This window comes from Peromyscus leucopus, chromosome 8b, assembly GCF_004664715.2.
Source record: "Peromyscus leucopus breed LL Stock chromosome 8b, UCI_PerLeu_2.1, whole genome shotgun sequence".
Lineage (NCBI taxonomy): Eukaryota > Metazoa > Chordata > Mammalia > Rodentia > Cricetidae > Peromyscus > Peromyscus leucopus.
The window spans coordinates 25953944-25967143 of NC_051086.1; positions in this window are offsets into that span (position 1 = coordinate 25953944).

Consider the following 13200-nt stretch of genomic DNA (forward strand, 5'->3'; position numbering starts at 1 on the left):
ACCACATTTGCCATGCCTCCTTCTAAGTGGGGAGGTCTCAAAGTTGTTTTAAAATCCTAACTTGGTATCTCCTTCCCCCGGGGACTTACAAAACACACATGGGTATCAGTAGGTGCCAGCAATGACTGAGTTTCAGGCTTGTCTACACACAAGCAAAGGCACAGTGATTGTGAACCTTGACATTTGAGGGTGTTTTTTAATTATTTGTTTATTTACAATTTTTTTGTTTGCTTACCAATTTACTTTGTTTGTATGTGTATAGCTGTGCATTGCTGTGGCATGGGTGTGCAGATCACAGGATAAATTGTGTGTGTGCCCACATGCATCCGTGATACTGTGTGAGGGAAAGGACCTCTTTCAGGAACCCACTCTCCCCACTGTGGGTCCTGAGGATGGAGCTCAGGAGATTCCTGCAGCAAATGCCTTACCCACTGGGCCATCTCACTGGCCCTTGTTCATTTCTGTGAGACAGGGTTTCTCACAGCTCATGTTGTCCTGAATGACCTTGGTGAGCCTCCTGCCTTCCCCTCTTGAGCCCTGGGATGGAGGCTGTGCTACTATGCCCAGTTCATACGGTGCTGGAGCTTCACCCAGTGCTTATGCATGGTAGTCGGACACTGCCAGCTGAGCTGGCGCTCAGCGCTGCTTTTTGATTTTCCCCATGTTTCTCTTTTTTTTAGATACTATATAGGCCAAGATAACCTTGAACTTTTGGAGATTCTCCTGCCTCAGCTCCAGAGGTTCTGGGATGTACTGCCCTGTTGGCTTTTTGGACCTCTTGAAGCAAGCACCTTGCAGTTGCCTGAGAACTGGAAGGTGTCGGGAGAATGCTCCACGGATAGGAAAGATCTGAAGTATAAAAGGGTTGCTGCAAAGAGCAACCACCAGTGTGGAGGAGAAGTCTGGAACAGTAATTCCCTTGATAAAGACGACAGTTAATTGTACACTTGGCATCAAGGTTTGTGCTGAACTTCATTTACCTGGGATGTATTCCCCTTGCACCACCATGAAGAGCAGAACCACGAAGATAAAGCCCTGTGTCCCAGCTCATCTGGTGAGCAGGCCACAGGGGCAAGTCATGAGTTAGTGGGTGCCTGGTATTGTTAGGGACACTCTTCTTGGAAGCCAGCACCTAAATTCTCCACTGTTGGTGCCTCAGGACTGTTCTGGAGTGGATTATAGCACCCCCTGCTGGTTGGTCCGCAGCCTGGTCTGCGCCCTCGGGAATGGGATGAGAGCCAGAGACTAGAATGAAAAGCCACAAAATGAAGCGAGGGAACAAAACAGGGCCACAAGGAGTGTCACAGCCATCCACCCTGGGAGTTTTGCCCATTGTGGCCAGACTGGAGTGGGGGTGGAGGGGTGGTTTGGCCACCAGATGGATTCTGATGGACTTGACATTCAATTCTAGCCTCATTTATTAAGTGGGTCACTTAATTTCTCTGAGTCTTATTTATCTATTTAGGCTTCTAGGGGCAGGATCACTATGTAGAAGCTGACCTGAAACTCCCAATGTCCTCCAACTTGCAAGGATTGTCCTGCCTATGCCTCTCAACTACACCACCATGCCAACTCTTCTTATTTTCACGAGCTACTGTGGTTGATGATGTTGTTGTTGTTGAGATGAGGTCTCACAATTAGCCCGGGATGGCCTGGAACTCGAAGAGATCTGCCTGTCTCTGCCTCTGGGGCACTGGGATTAAAGGTGTGCACCACCTTTAATTAAAAGCATTAGCACTTGGAAGTGAACCCAGGGCCTCCCACATGCCAGACAAGCACTCTGTCACTGAGCCACATCCCCAGCTTCTCTGTACTGTTGTTTTCAGACAAGGCCTCACTAACTTTCTGAGGCAGCTGAGTATCTAGGATGAAAGGTCTGAGCCACTAGGCCTGTCCCTTTATAAGCAATTTTTAATTATTGTTATTATTATTATCTTTGTTATGAGACCCAAGAGGTGGCTGAGAGGTTAAAATTGCTACTGGGCAAGCCTGCTAACCTGAGTTCATTTCAAGGAACTCCTGAAAGTGGTGCTCTGACCTCCATACAAGTGCAGTGGCCTGTGTGTGCCATATACATATACAATGATAAATAAAATACAAATTAAGCCTAATAAACGCATCACTATTATTGTGTGCTGGGGATGAAACCTACAGCCTCATGCATGTATGCTGGATGACCCACATCCCCAGGCCTTTGGCTTATTTCTGACTTCTGTAGAGGTCAGAGAAGGTAGTGACCCCTCTGCTAGGCTGTGACTAGAACCCAGCAGTCTGAGCAGGCTCCCTGTCTCTTTCATCGGCTCTGTCACCAAGCACCGGTGCCTGCTGGGCTCTAGGTCTGGGGACAATGACAGGAGGACCCTGTTGCTTCCTGCACACCTTACCTTGTCCCTCCTGTGTACATGCTGGCCCAGTTCATTGCAACAACCACTGGGAGGCTAGGAATGGCGCTCAGTTGGCAGAGTACTTGTCTATTGTGCATGAAGCCCAGGGTTCATCTTCCAGCTTTACATAAAAGTGATCGTAGTGATGGAGACAGGGGGAATCAGAAGTTCAAAGCCACCCTCAGCAACTCAGTGAGTTAGAGGCTGGCCTAGGCTTATATAAGTTTTTGTTTGTTTTTCGAGACAGGGTTTCTCTGTAGTTTTGGTGGTTGTCCTGGATCTCGCTCTGTAGACCAGGCTGGCCTCGAACTCACAGAGATCCACCTGGCTCTGCCTCCCGAGTGCTGGGATTAAAGGCATGCGCCACCACCACCCAGCTTTTTTATTTATTTATTTTTTATTTTTTATTTTTAAGTTAGTAAAAGTCCATTTTGAAACTAAGATAGCATTCACAGGTTCTGGTTAGGGTGCCATTACAGAAAAAGAGGGCCGGTCTTCCTGCCTTGTCTGCCCCCTAGTCCCACAGATGTAGTGTAGTACACTTATCTCCTATCAAGGTCCCTGGTGCCTCCTCCCTGTGCAGCATTAACCCACCACCCCAAAGGTCATCTAGCTCAAGTGAGGGTGCAGGGATGTAGGTGGTGTGAGCAGCAGAGATGGGTCTAGGAAACAGGCCCTGCACTGGGAAATGTGAAATTACAATCACCCCGCCTCCCTTCTGGCCAAACAGGGAGAGGAAAAGAGAGGTTTTAAACTTTAAATTATTAATTCCATTTCCTTCCTTCCTTAGTGCCTATGTCCATGCAGAGGTAATGAGAAGCAGAACAGGAGGATCAGAAGTTTCAGGTCATTCTTGGCTACATTGTAAGTTAGCATCCAGCCTGGGAATATGAGACCAATCTCAAAAGGAAAAGAAAATTATTGAGGAATAGCGGAGTTGGTGACTGCTGTTTGGGTAGAATATTTGGTTTTACCAGATGTTCTGGAATAGACATCTGGAATGGCTTGAGCTGTGTAGGTTGATGGTCTCATGGAGTTGCTGATACTTGAATGTGGTTGTGTGTCTTGTGGGGTTGCCAGACACAGGGAATAGAATATACAGGCTGCCTTTCATTCCATCAGTGGGATAGAAGGACACCTTCACAGTAGGAAACCTGACAGACACAGGGAATAGAATATACAGGCTGCCTTTCATTCCATCAGTGGGATAGAAGGACACCTTCACAGTAGGAAACCTGACAGACGGCCTTAGCAAGATGGTCCAGCTTGAATATCAGATGTCAGGGTGACCACAACTAAGACACCTGGGTAAGACACCAGAGGCCGCGGAGGCTGGGACCTAGAATGTTCACCCCAGAGCCAGTCCCTTCTCTCACACTGCTCCAGTACAGCAGGGACAATGTCCCATGGGGTCCTCAGAAGTCTGCATCTTCCACAGGTGTGACAGCGAGGATTGGCACTTGAGACCAGAGGTTAGGGACTCTAATAATGCATGACACGCTGTTATGAGTGTAATGATTAACAACTTTGCCATCTCTGCTCCCATGAACCAAGGTCTCTCAGCATAGCTGGGTCCCTCTGTTCAACCTCACTACGTGAAGTGGAGGTCAGCTTGCTGAGCAGTCACCTTGGGGGGCCCAGGGGAGATTCCGTCCAGGTTGTTGATAGCCTTAGGACTTGTTTCCTTGTTAGTTATAAAGTAAGGGTCGCCAAGAGCCTCCTCTGTCTTCATGTCTGGACTACGTGCCGCTCATTTCCTGTGTCTGGATTCCCATCTTGCCCCTCTAGGCCCAGGGTTAAAGGCCCTCCTTTCTTTAAAGTGTTGTGGGACTTCAATTATAACAGTAAAATCCTTTCACTGGCTTTTGAATACCAGGAAGAAGCTGGGTCTTTCTAAGTGGGAGTCTAGTGGGTAAATGGCCTCAAGATCTTGCCTTCCATAGGACCTGTAGGCAGGACATCAGCATAAGTAGTTAGTGTGGTTCTTGGAGGTAAACAACACTTTCAAATCTAGGCTCCACCACCACTCAGCAGGCCAGTGAGCTTCTTATCTATAAAGTGAGCATGCCTCAGCTTGTTAAATTCACACTGGCTAGGACATGCATCCTTACTCACCTGTCACAGAGGGAGAGAATAGTTGTGCTTTTCCACATTCTTTAACTTGTGCGGTTGGTAGTATGGCCCTTTAAGGCTGGCGAGCTCCATGGTTCCTCCAGGATCTTGGCCTTGCCATCTGGCAGGCTGCCCCAGACTTGGCACAGGGAAAGAAATGCCAACAAGGAAAGGCCTTTTTGCAGAAGTGAGAGTGTAATAAGACACATATCCAATTCAAACATCAGTGTGATCACACATGTGCATGAGGTCTGCCTGAGGGGGGCTGGAGAACAAGTGAGAGTGTAATAAGACACACATCCAATTCAAACATCAGTGTGATCACACATGTGCATGAGGTCTGCCTGAGGGGGGCTGGAGAACAAGTGAGAGTGTAATAAGACACATATCCAATTCAAACATCAGTGTGATCACACATGTGCATGAGGTCTGCCTGAGGGGGGCTGGAGAACAAGTGAGAGTGTAATAAGACACACATCCAATTCAAACATCAGTGTGATCACACATGTGGATGAGGTCTGACTGAGGTGGGCTGGAGAACACAGCTAGAATGGCTCCTGCCTCCTCCCTCCCTCGGGGTTGACTTGAGAGGAGACATTTGACTCTAGCTTTCCGATGGGAGCACTTCATCCCGTCATGGGCCTTTCCTACTGATGCGCTTGAAAACCTTGTGAAATTATTTGTGGAGAAAAAAAGAACGAGAGGAATTTGGGTAACGGCGAAGCGGCCATCTAGAGCTGCAAAGGTTCCAACATGGGTGGTTTTATAGCTGATTGAAAAAACATGTTTCTTCCAAGTTGACTTAATCTTTTCTGCAGCGCCTTGAGCCTTCTGTGTTCCCAGGGGTTTCCAGATGTAACTGGTCCCGGCTGGTCACCCCAGTGACAAAAGGGGCAGAGAGCTCACTCCTGCCAGCATGTGAAGATCTTTCAGATGTCTTCAGGTCCAGCTGGGATCATGTTAATAGTCTTCCTGACCAGGGCATGGAGTGGGTGTTGGAAGGCAGAGTGAGGGGCCGGATTCTGGCTTAGGAGTCTTCGGAGCCTAGACAGGAAAAGGAATCCAGACGTGCTGGAGGGCCGAGAGCCGAGGGCTGCCCGGCCTCCGTCCTAAGCTCAGTGCCCAGGGCCCGTCATTCTTTGGCAGCTGCGTTTTATTTTATTTTGAGGCAGGGTTCCACTTTGTAGCCCTGACTATACTGGAATTTGCTGTGTGGACCAGGCTGGCCTCAAACTCCACGGCCTGCCTCTGCCTCTGAGTGCTGGGATTAAAGGCGAGTGCTACCACACGTGGCGTGGCAGTTATTTCCAAAGACATCTCAGGCTAAGGTCCCTGCCTTCTCTTCCTCTTTGGGGTTCTCTGATGGTGAGGATTCCTGGGGACACAGAATTGGCTGACCCCTATTGCATCCCAGCTCCTCTGGCCTAGACCGTGGAAAAACAGAGACTTGAGGCTAGCATCTAGCACTGGCTGGCCTCAATGCTTGGGCCTCCGTTCCCTCGGCTGCTGGGGCATTGTATGTGAGTTTGGGGTAATGGTGCCCTGCACCTCCTGTTTCAGGATAAAATACAGGACATGGCTTGCCCATGACCAAAAGCAACCCTGCTGTTAGAGTCCTGTGGTTTTGTGGTCCCCTACCCTTCTTTCCTGAAACCCCAGAAGAGACTTGGCAGGGAAGGAAGGGCGCTTTGGATCCCTGAGCATGGTGGTGGGGAATGGCCCTCCCCTTAGCTTGCTGTGAGTTGAGCCACTGGACTGCTGCCGCCTAGGCCCCCTGCTGTGCGCCCCGCCAGCTACCCCTGTCTGCCTGGGAGCTGCTCCTGGGTTGGATGAGTTACTTTTCTTGTTGCTGTTACAGCCAAGTGAGGGCTCACGGTTTGAGGGAATAGTCCGTTGTGGTAGAAAGTCATGGAGGCAGCTGGTCACGCAGCACCCACAGAACAGAAACAGATGAGTGTGGGTGCTCACCTTGCCTCCCCCGTCTTACTCACTCAGTCCAGGACCCCAGCAAATGAGATGGTGCCACCACATTCAGGGTGCAAACTCACAGTTTAACCTTTCTAGATACACCCTCAGAGACATGCCCGGAGGTGTTTCCAGTCAAATTGACAATGAAGATTACCATCCCACGGGGCTCGTCCTGCTCACACAGGCTGTGTGCTAGTGACAAGCAGACACGGTCTGAGGGATCTCAGTCACAGGATGTGTGTAACCAGCCCTGCTCCATCTCGGGCTGCTCCTTACGTTAATAATACACGCCAGGTAAGAGGTGGTCTGCACAGCCTGCTCTCCAAGTTGCTTAAGGTTACATTAGGAAGTAGCCCTCAGACAGTTCTTCCAGAGAGCTGGGAGAAGTTAGGGAGTCTCTCCATTCTGGCCTTCCTAAAGGGAAGAATTCAGTCGAGAGACGCAGACAGTCTAAGGAGCTTCTTTAGCAAAGCACTCCAGAGAGACGGGGGTGGGCTGCTCCACTGTGGGGGCAGCACAGGGGGATCTGTGTTGTGAGTCTGAGGAGTAGAAGGATTTTTATGAATATGTATTAGGTGGGTGGCATATTCATGAAGTAAAGTGACTCTTTCCCTCCCCAGTCGTGGTGGACTGGATCACCTTTTAGAGTATGTCCTCCCATGATCCTCTAGGATAGCTCACAAGGAGGGTCACCACCACAATGTAAATGACACTGTAAAGAAGCCGGGTCTTTGAGGATGCGGCTGTTCACTAGAGCACGTGTGCGCGAATGTCCTGGCACCTTAGTTTCTGACCTGGGGGACAGCTGGTCTGCAGTCTCAAGAGTGTTCAACCACAGAGGGGCGTTCTGACCGCCGGCAGACACGGCTACCAAGGTGCAGCCACGGTTTTCTTGGTTCACTTGTACCTCGAGCCTCTTTGAGGCTTCTCCAGGTCCGTGATTGACCTCATTGCTGTCTGTTGTAAGTCATTCCATTGTTTTTAAAAAGAGGCTTTATTGTGAATGCTGGGCTGCCTGGCTTTTACAGTAATTTGTGAGGTGGTACAAACAGGAACAGGTTTATGCTGCCCACGAGGCCTTCTGCCTAACCGCTGGGCTCCATGGCTGGCCAAGCCTGTGCTTTCTGCAAACACTGAATTGCCCAGGTGCCTGAGAACCTGTGACGAGTGGGTCCAAACCAGGACTGGCAGCTTAATGTACAGGGCCCCACAAACTGCTGCTCAGCACTTCAGGCTCAAGTTGGGAGTGGTGGCGCATGCCCAGAATCCAGCAGTGGAGAGATGGAGGCAGAAGGTCAGGTGTTCAAGACCAGCCTGTCTCAGAAAGGGGGAAAAGGCAGCCCTCTCACTGCTTTCAGTGACCGGTGACCTCACTACCCAGGTGCAGAGGGACAAGCAACCAGAGCAGAAGGATCGCCTTTGACCTGCAGCCCAGGCATTCCCACAGCACCCTGGTGCAGACCTTAACTTTTCTCTTTAAAGAGACATTCCCCGGGTGGGAAGTGGCTGGGTCCGTGAAGTGCTCGTGGCACACACATGAGGAAGAGTGTGGAGCCCCAGCAGCCGTGTGAAAAGGTGGGTGTGGCGGAGCATCTGTGGCCCTGTCCCTGGAGAGGCAGCGATAGGAAGATTCCTGGGGCTTTTGAGAGACCCTGTCTCAGAACACGGCGGGGTGGGGACTACTTATCTGTACCGACGGATACATTACGAAGCGCCCACACTTACGGCTCAGGGAACATTGTGGAAGAAGGGGCAGAGAGATGTTAAGAGCCAAAAGATCCAGGAGTTTGCTGTGAGACCGTGTTTCCTAGCAAAGTCTAACCAACATGACTGACAAAACATGAGCCGAACAGAGACAGTAACAATAGACGCGCCAGAGTGGTTGGGGAAACCAGGAGGCCTCAACTCTATACACAGAGCTACGTACAACGAAGGAATGCTGGGAACAGGAGAACCAGTCTTCACCAGGGTCGAGCACGCCAGTTGATTATCCAGTTCTAAATGGCTACCCCTGAAAACATACGTACAGGTGACATTATACAGACTGAGAAGGCTGTGTTAAGACTGTTTATGCATATACATAAATGCATGCAACAACAATTAGTGAAAAAAGGGGCCATGAGTTTAAAAGACAAAGAAGGTGTATATGGGAGGGTTAGGAAGGAGAAAAGGGAAGGGGAAAATGATGTAATTGAATTATAACCTCAAAAATAAAAGAAAAATAGAGAAACTATTACTGATTTATATTAAGGATATCTATATGCAAAAAAATCCAATTCTCTGAGTTTTTAGGGCACATGGCTGAATGATATTTCTTTGTAGTGAGAAGTCCATGTGACTAATTCTGGCCAATGCATTATGAATAAAAATGAAATTATGATATCCTAAAAATTGGAAGCAATAGAGGGAGACACCTGCCTTAGTTTATTTTCTATTGTTGAGATAAACCCCATGATTAACAGCAACTTGGGGAGGAATGGGTTTGTTTCACCTCACAGTTCACAGCACCTCACAAAGGGAAGCCAGCAGGAACTGGAAGGACCCAGAGGCAGCAGCTGATGCAGAGGTGATGAAGAAGTGCTGCTTACTGGCTACTCATCATGGCTTGCTCAGCCTGCTTTTTTATAGAACCCAGGACCACCAGTCCAGATGTGACCCCACCCACAGTGGGCTGGACCCTCCCACATCTGTAGTGGGTAGCCATTCCAGCTTGGATCTGGAACTTCCAACCCCCATTGAGACTCTGGCAACTGTCACGCCTACGAGGCGGGGCGAGGGGAGGCGCCTGGGGACCTGAGAGCTGGATGGGCCAGTGCTCTCTCGGTGCCAGGATGCTGAACAGTGGAAGTTGACTGTGCAGAGCTCCGGAGAACACCACTGGACTGCGTTACACCTTCCCTAGACCCTGCGACCTACCCATTACTTAATTTGTGAGTTACGCCATTAAATAAATATCCTTTTAACTACGTGGAGTGGCCAAAATAATTTCTCCAATACACATCAGTCATCAATCGAGAAAATGCAGCAGTCTTGGTAATATGCTAATCCGGTGGGGACATTTTCTCAATTGAGGTTCCTTCTTCTCAAATGACTCGAACTTGTGTAAGGTTGACATAAAACTAGCCAGCAAACACCCAACACACACACAGAGAGAGAGAGAGAGAGAGAGAGAGAGAGAGAGAGAGAGAGAGAGAGAGAGAGAGAGAGAGAGAGAGAGAGAGAAGGGATCCCAGATGCTGTGTGGAAAAGTACAGTCCCAGTACTGGATGACAATTGTATCCAAAGGAAAAAAAAAGACTTTTTTGTATCAAAAAGGGGGTGGGTTGCTAAGGAAACAGTTTGCATAGTTTGGCGTAAATGAATTACTGGTGAAATGAATAGGAATTCATTCTTCCAGATGGCAGACAGGAAGGGACGTTTGTTCCTGGGTAAAGTGAGTCATAGAACATGAGAGGAGCACAAGGAACAGGGCTCCAGGGCTCCAGGGCTCCAGGGCTCCAGGGCTCCAGGGCTCCAGGGCTCCAGGGCTCCCTCTCTCCTTACTGGGAACCTACACCCTACTTTTTGAGACAGGGTCTCATGTGCCCAGGTTGGCAGACTCAGCAGAAGTCTTCCACCTCCTGGGTGCTGGTGACTAGTGTATGTCACCATGCCTGGTTCATGTGTTGCTTGGAATCAAATCTAAGTCTTAGTGTGCGGGATCCTTTCTAATTTACTCACGCAGTCCTTTCAACAGGCAAACAGAGGCCTCTGATCTGACTGAGCGGAAGCAGACAGGCAGCTATGGGGAAGGGCTGAGATGTCTCCGGGAACTGAAAGGCAGGACTGCCGATGGCAGAGCCGTGTCCTCACCCGGACTCCTTCTCCATGGGGCTCTTTACAAATGGAGGTACAGGCTAGGGGTGGGCACATATCTGCAATCTCTGCACTAGGGAGGTTGAGGCAGGAGGATTTCAGGTCAGCCTGGGCTGCATAGTAGGAACCTGTCTCAAAAACCTGACCTAGAATTCATGTGCCATAAACCACACCAGGGTGAAGCATAGGATTCACAGGTTTCCATGTGTGCACAGGCTGGGCAGTGGCCGCCACTGTGTAACTGAAGTTCCTTTACACCGTCAAAAGGACCTCTGCCACCCCAAACCTCCCATCCCTCCCTACCTCAGTTACTCTGACTCTGCTTACCCTCTGCCTTTCTGTCCTGGACATGGAATCAGAGTAGGTGGTGTCCTGTGTCTGCTTTCTCTGACCACAATGTCACATTTTTGATGATCCAAGCTGCACATGGATCAGTACGAGGTTCTTCTTGGTGGCTGGATTATATTCTGCTGTGTGAGTGTATTAGGTGGGCATCTGCTTCTTGCAAAGATTGGGTAAAAGAGAATTGTTGACTCTAATGAGGTGGTGGGAGTTCCCCAGGTAGGCCTGGGTTTAGGAAAGAACTTAGTCAGATGTTAGAAAAAACAAAGAATTTGATAACTCTCAAAGGAGAAAGAAAAGTCAGTAGCTCTTTTATACAGCGTGCAGGGAAGTGGGCCGTATGGGGCTCTATTGTTTCCCTTTGTGTGTGTGTTCACACTTGTGTGTATAACTGGGGCACTTGTGCTGCCATGGTGCATACACAGGGGTCAGAAGACAGCCGGGGGTCAGTCACCTTTGTGCTGTGTGGCCCACGAGCTTCTGGGGCTTCTCCTGACTGCCTCCCATCACACCCCTAAGAAAGCTCGAACCTCACACAGGACACGCACATTACTCACGTCTCTGCAGTCCGTCTTTGGATTCCCATCGGCTTGTCTAGCTTATGCTCCTCTGGTGGATTTTGCAGGGTGGTGTTTTCTGTTTTTCTGTCTCGTTCTTTACTTAGCACTTAGCTGCCTGCTCTGGTATTAGTGGAGGGGTTTTGTTTGTTTGTTTTGTTTTCTGAAACAGGGTCTCACAGTGCAGCCCTGGCTGGCCTGCAGCTTGCTATGTGACTAGGCTGGCCTTGAACTCACACCAATTTGCCTGCTTCTGTCTCCCAAGTGCTGGGACTAATGTGTGTACCTCATGCCTGGCTAATGGAATCCTTTTTGAACGTTTTCTCCCATATCCTCTTTTGGCAATTTTGTTTGTTTATTTGAGACAAGATCTCAGGTAGCCCAGGTTAGCCACAAACTTGGTAAGTAGCAGAGGAAGGCTGTCCACTCCAATTTCTATTGGCTTTTTTCTTTTATCTTCTAGTTCAGTAGTTCTCAACCTGTGGGTTGTGACCCTTTTGGGAGTCCAGTGACCCTTTCACAGGGGTCACATATCAGATATCTTGCATAATCAGATATTTACATTACCTTAAGATTCATTACAGTAGCAAAATTCGTTATGAAGTAACAATGAAAATTTTTTTAGGGGCTGGAGAGGTGGCTCAGCAGTTAGGAGCATGGATTGCTCTTCAGAGGACTCGGGTTCAATTCCCAGCACCCGCATGGCAGTTCACAACTTCCTGAAACTCCAGTTCCAGGGAATCTAACATTTTAACACAGACATACATGCAGGCAAAACACCAATGCACATAAAAATAAAGAAATAAAAGATCCTTTAAAAAGATTTTTTAAAAAATTAACACTCATGTGTTCTTTTTTAAAGATTTATTTTATTTATGTATATGGGTGTGTTAGCTTCTGTGACTCAGCTTCATGTCCTTTTTTAATGTACATTGGTGTTTTGCTGCATGTCTGTCTATGTGAGGGTGTTGGATCCCCTGGAACTAGATTTACAGACAGCTGTGAGCTGCCATGTGGGTGCTGAGAATTGAACCTGGGTTCTCTGGAAGAGCAGCCAGTGCTCTTAACCACTGAGCCATCTCTCCAGCCCCATGAAAACAATTGTATGGTTGGGGGTCACTGTATTAAGGGGTCACAGCATTAGGAAGCTATATATATGCTCTAGCTATATGTTTTCAGCTAAATAGATGCACTTTTTGGAGGCCAGGCAGTCCTCCTGCGCCAGTTTCTTTAGTGTTTGCTCTCTGGATCACAGCAGGAAACCTGCCAACTCATCATGAGGTCTTGCTGCTCTCGGGGAACTGCTCCGAGAGTAAGGAATAAAAAGCAGTGATGTTCTGACATGTGAGTGACCATGAGGACATGAAGCTGAGTCACAGAAGCCATCACAAAGCTACCTCTTGCCTTGTTCCTTTTATGGGAAATGTCCTGAACAGAGGACTCCAGGGAAGCAGACCGTGGGCCACTGGTCTCCTCTCACAAGGAAGGGAGGATGGCAGAGGGGCTGACTAAGAGTCAGTCACAGGACTCCTTTTTAAAGGAAAATGTTCTAATTCCATCCGTTTATACAATGTGTCTTGGTCAAACCACCTCCCACTCGCTCAGCTCCCCCCACAGCATATATCCCATTTCTTAACTTTAGGTCTTTTTAAAAAGAAAAAAAAACAACACTAAATCCACTCAGTGCTGCCCATATGCACGTGTATATGGGGTCATATACTGGGGTATGGGTGACCTACCAAAGCCCTCTCACCCAAAAAAAGTGACATGTCCCCCAGAAGCCATCAGCTGCCACTGGCTCCCCAGCTAAGGGCTAGCATTAGGAGCTCCCCTTACTCCATGTTGGGAATTGTAACGTTCTTGATCTTTTGTGGGTCTCTGCAGGTGATCACAGAGACTGTAGTTCATGTATGTAACGGCCATGTCTTGTCCAGAACACAGCATTTCATGGCACCCCTCCCCATCCTCCAGGCTTGCGTCCT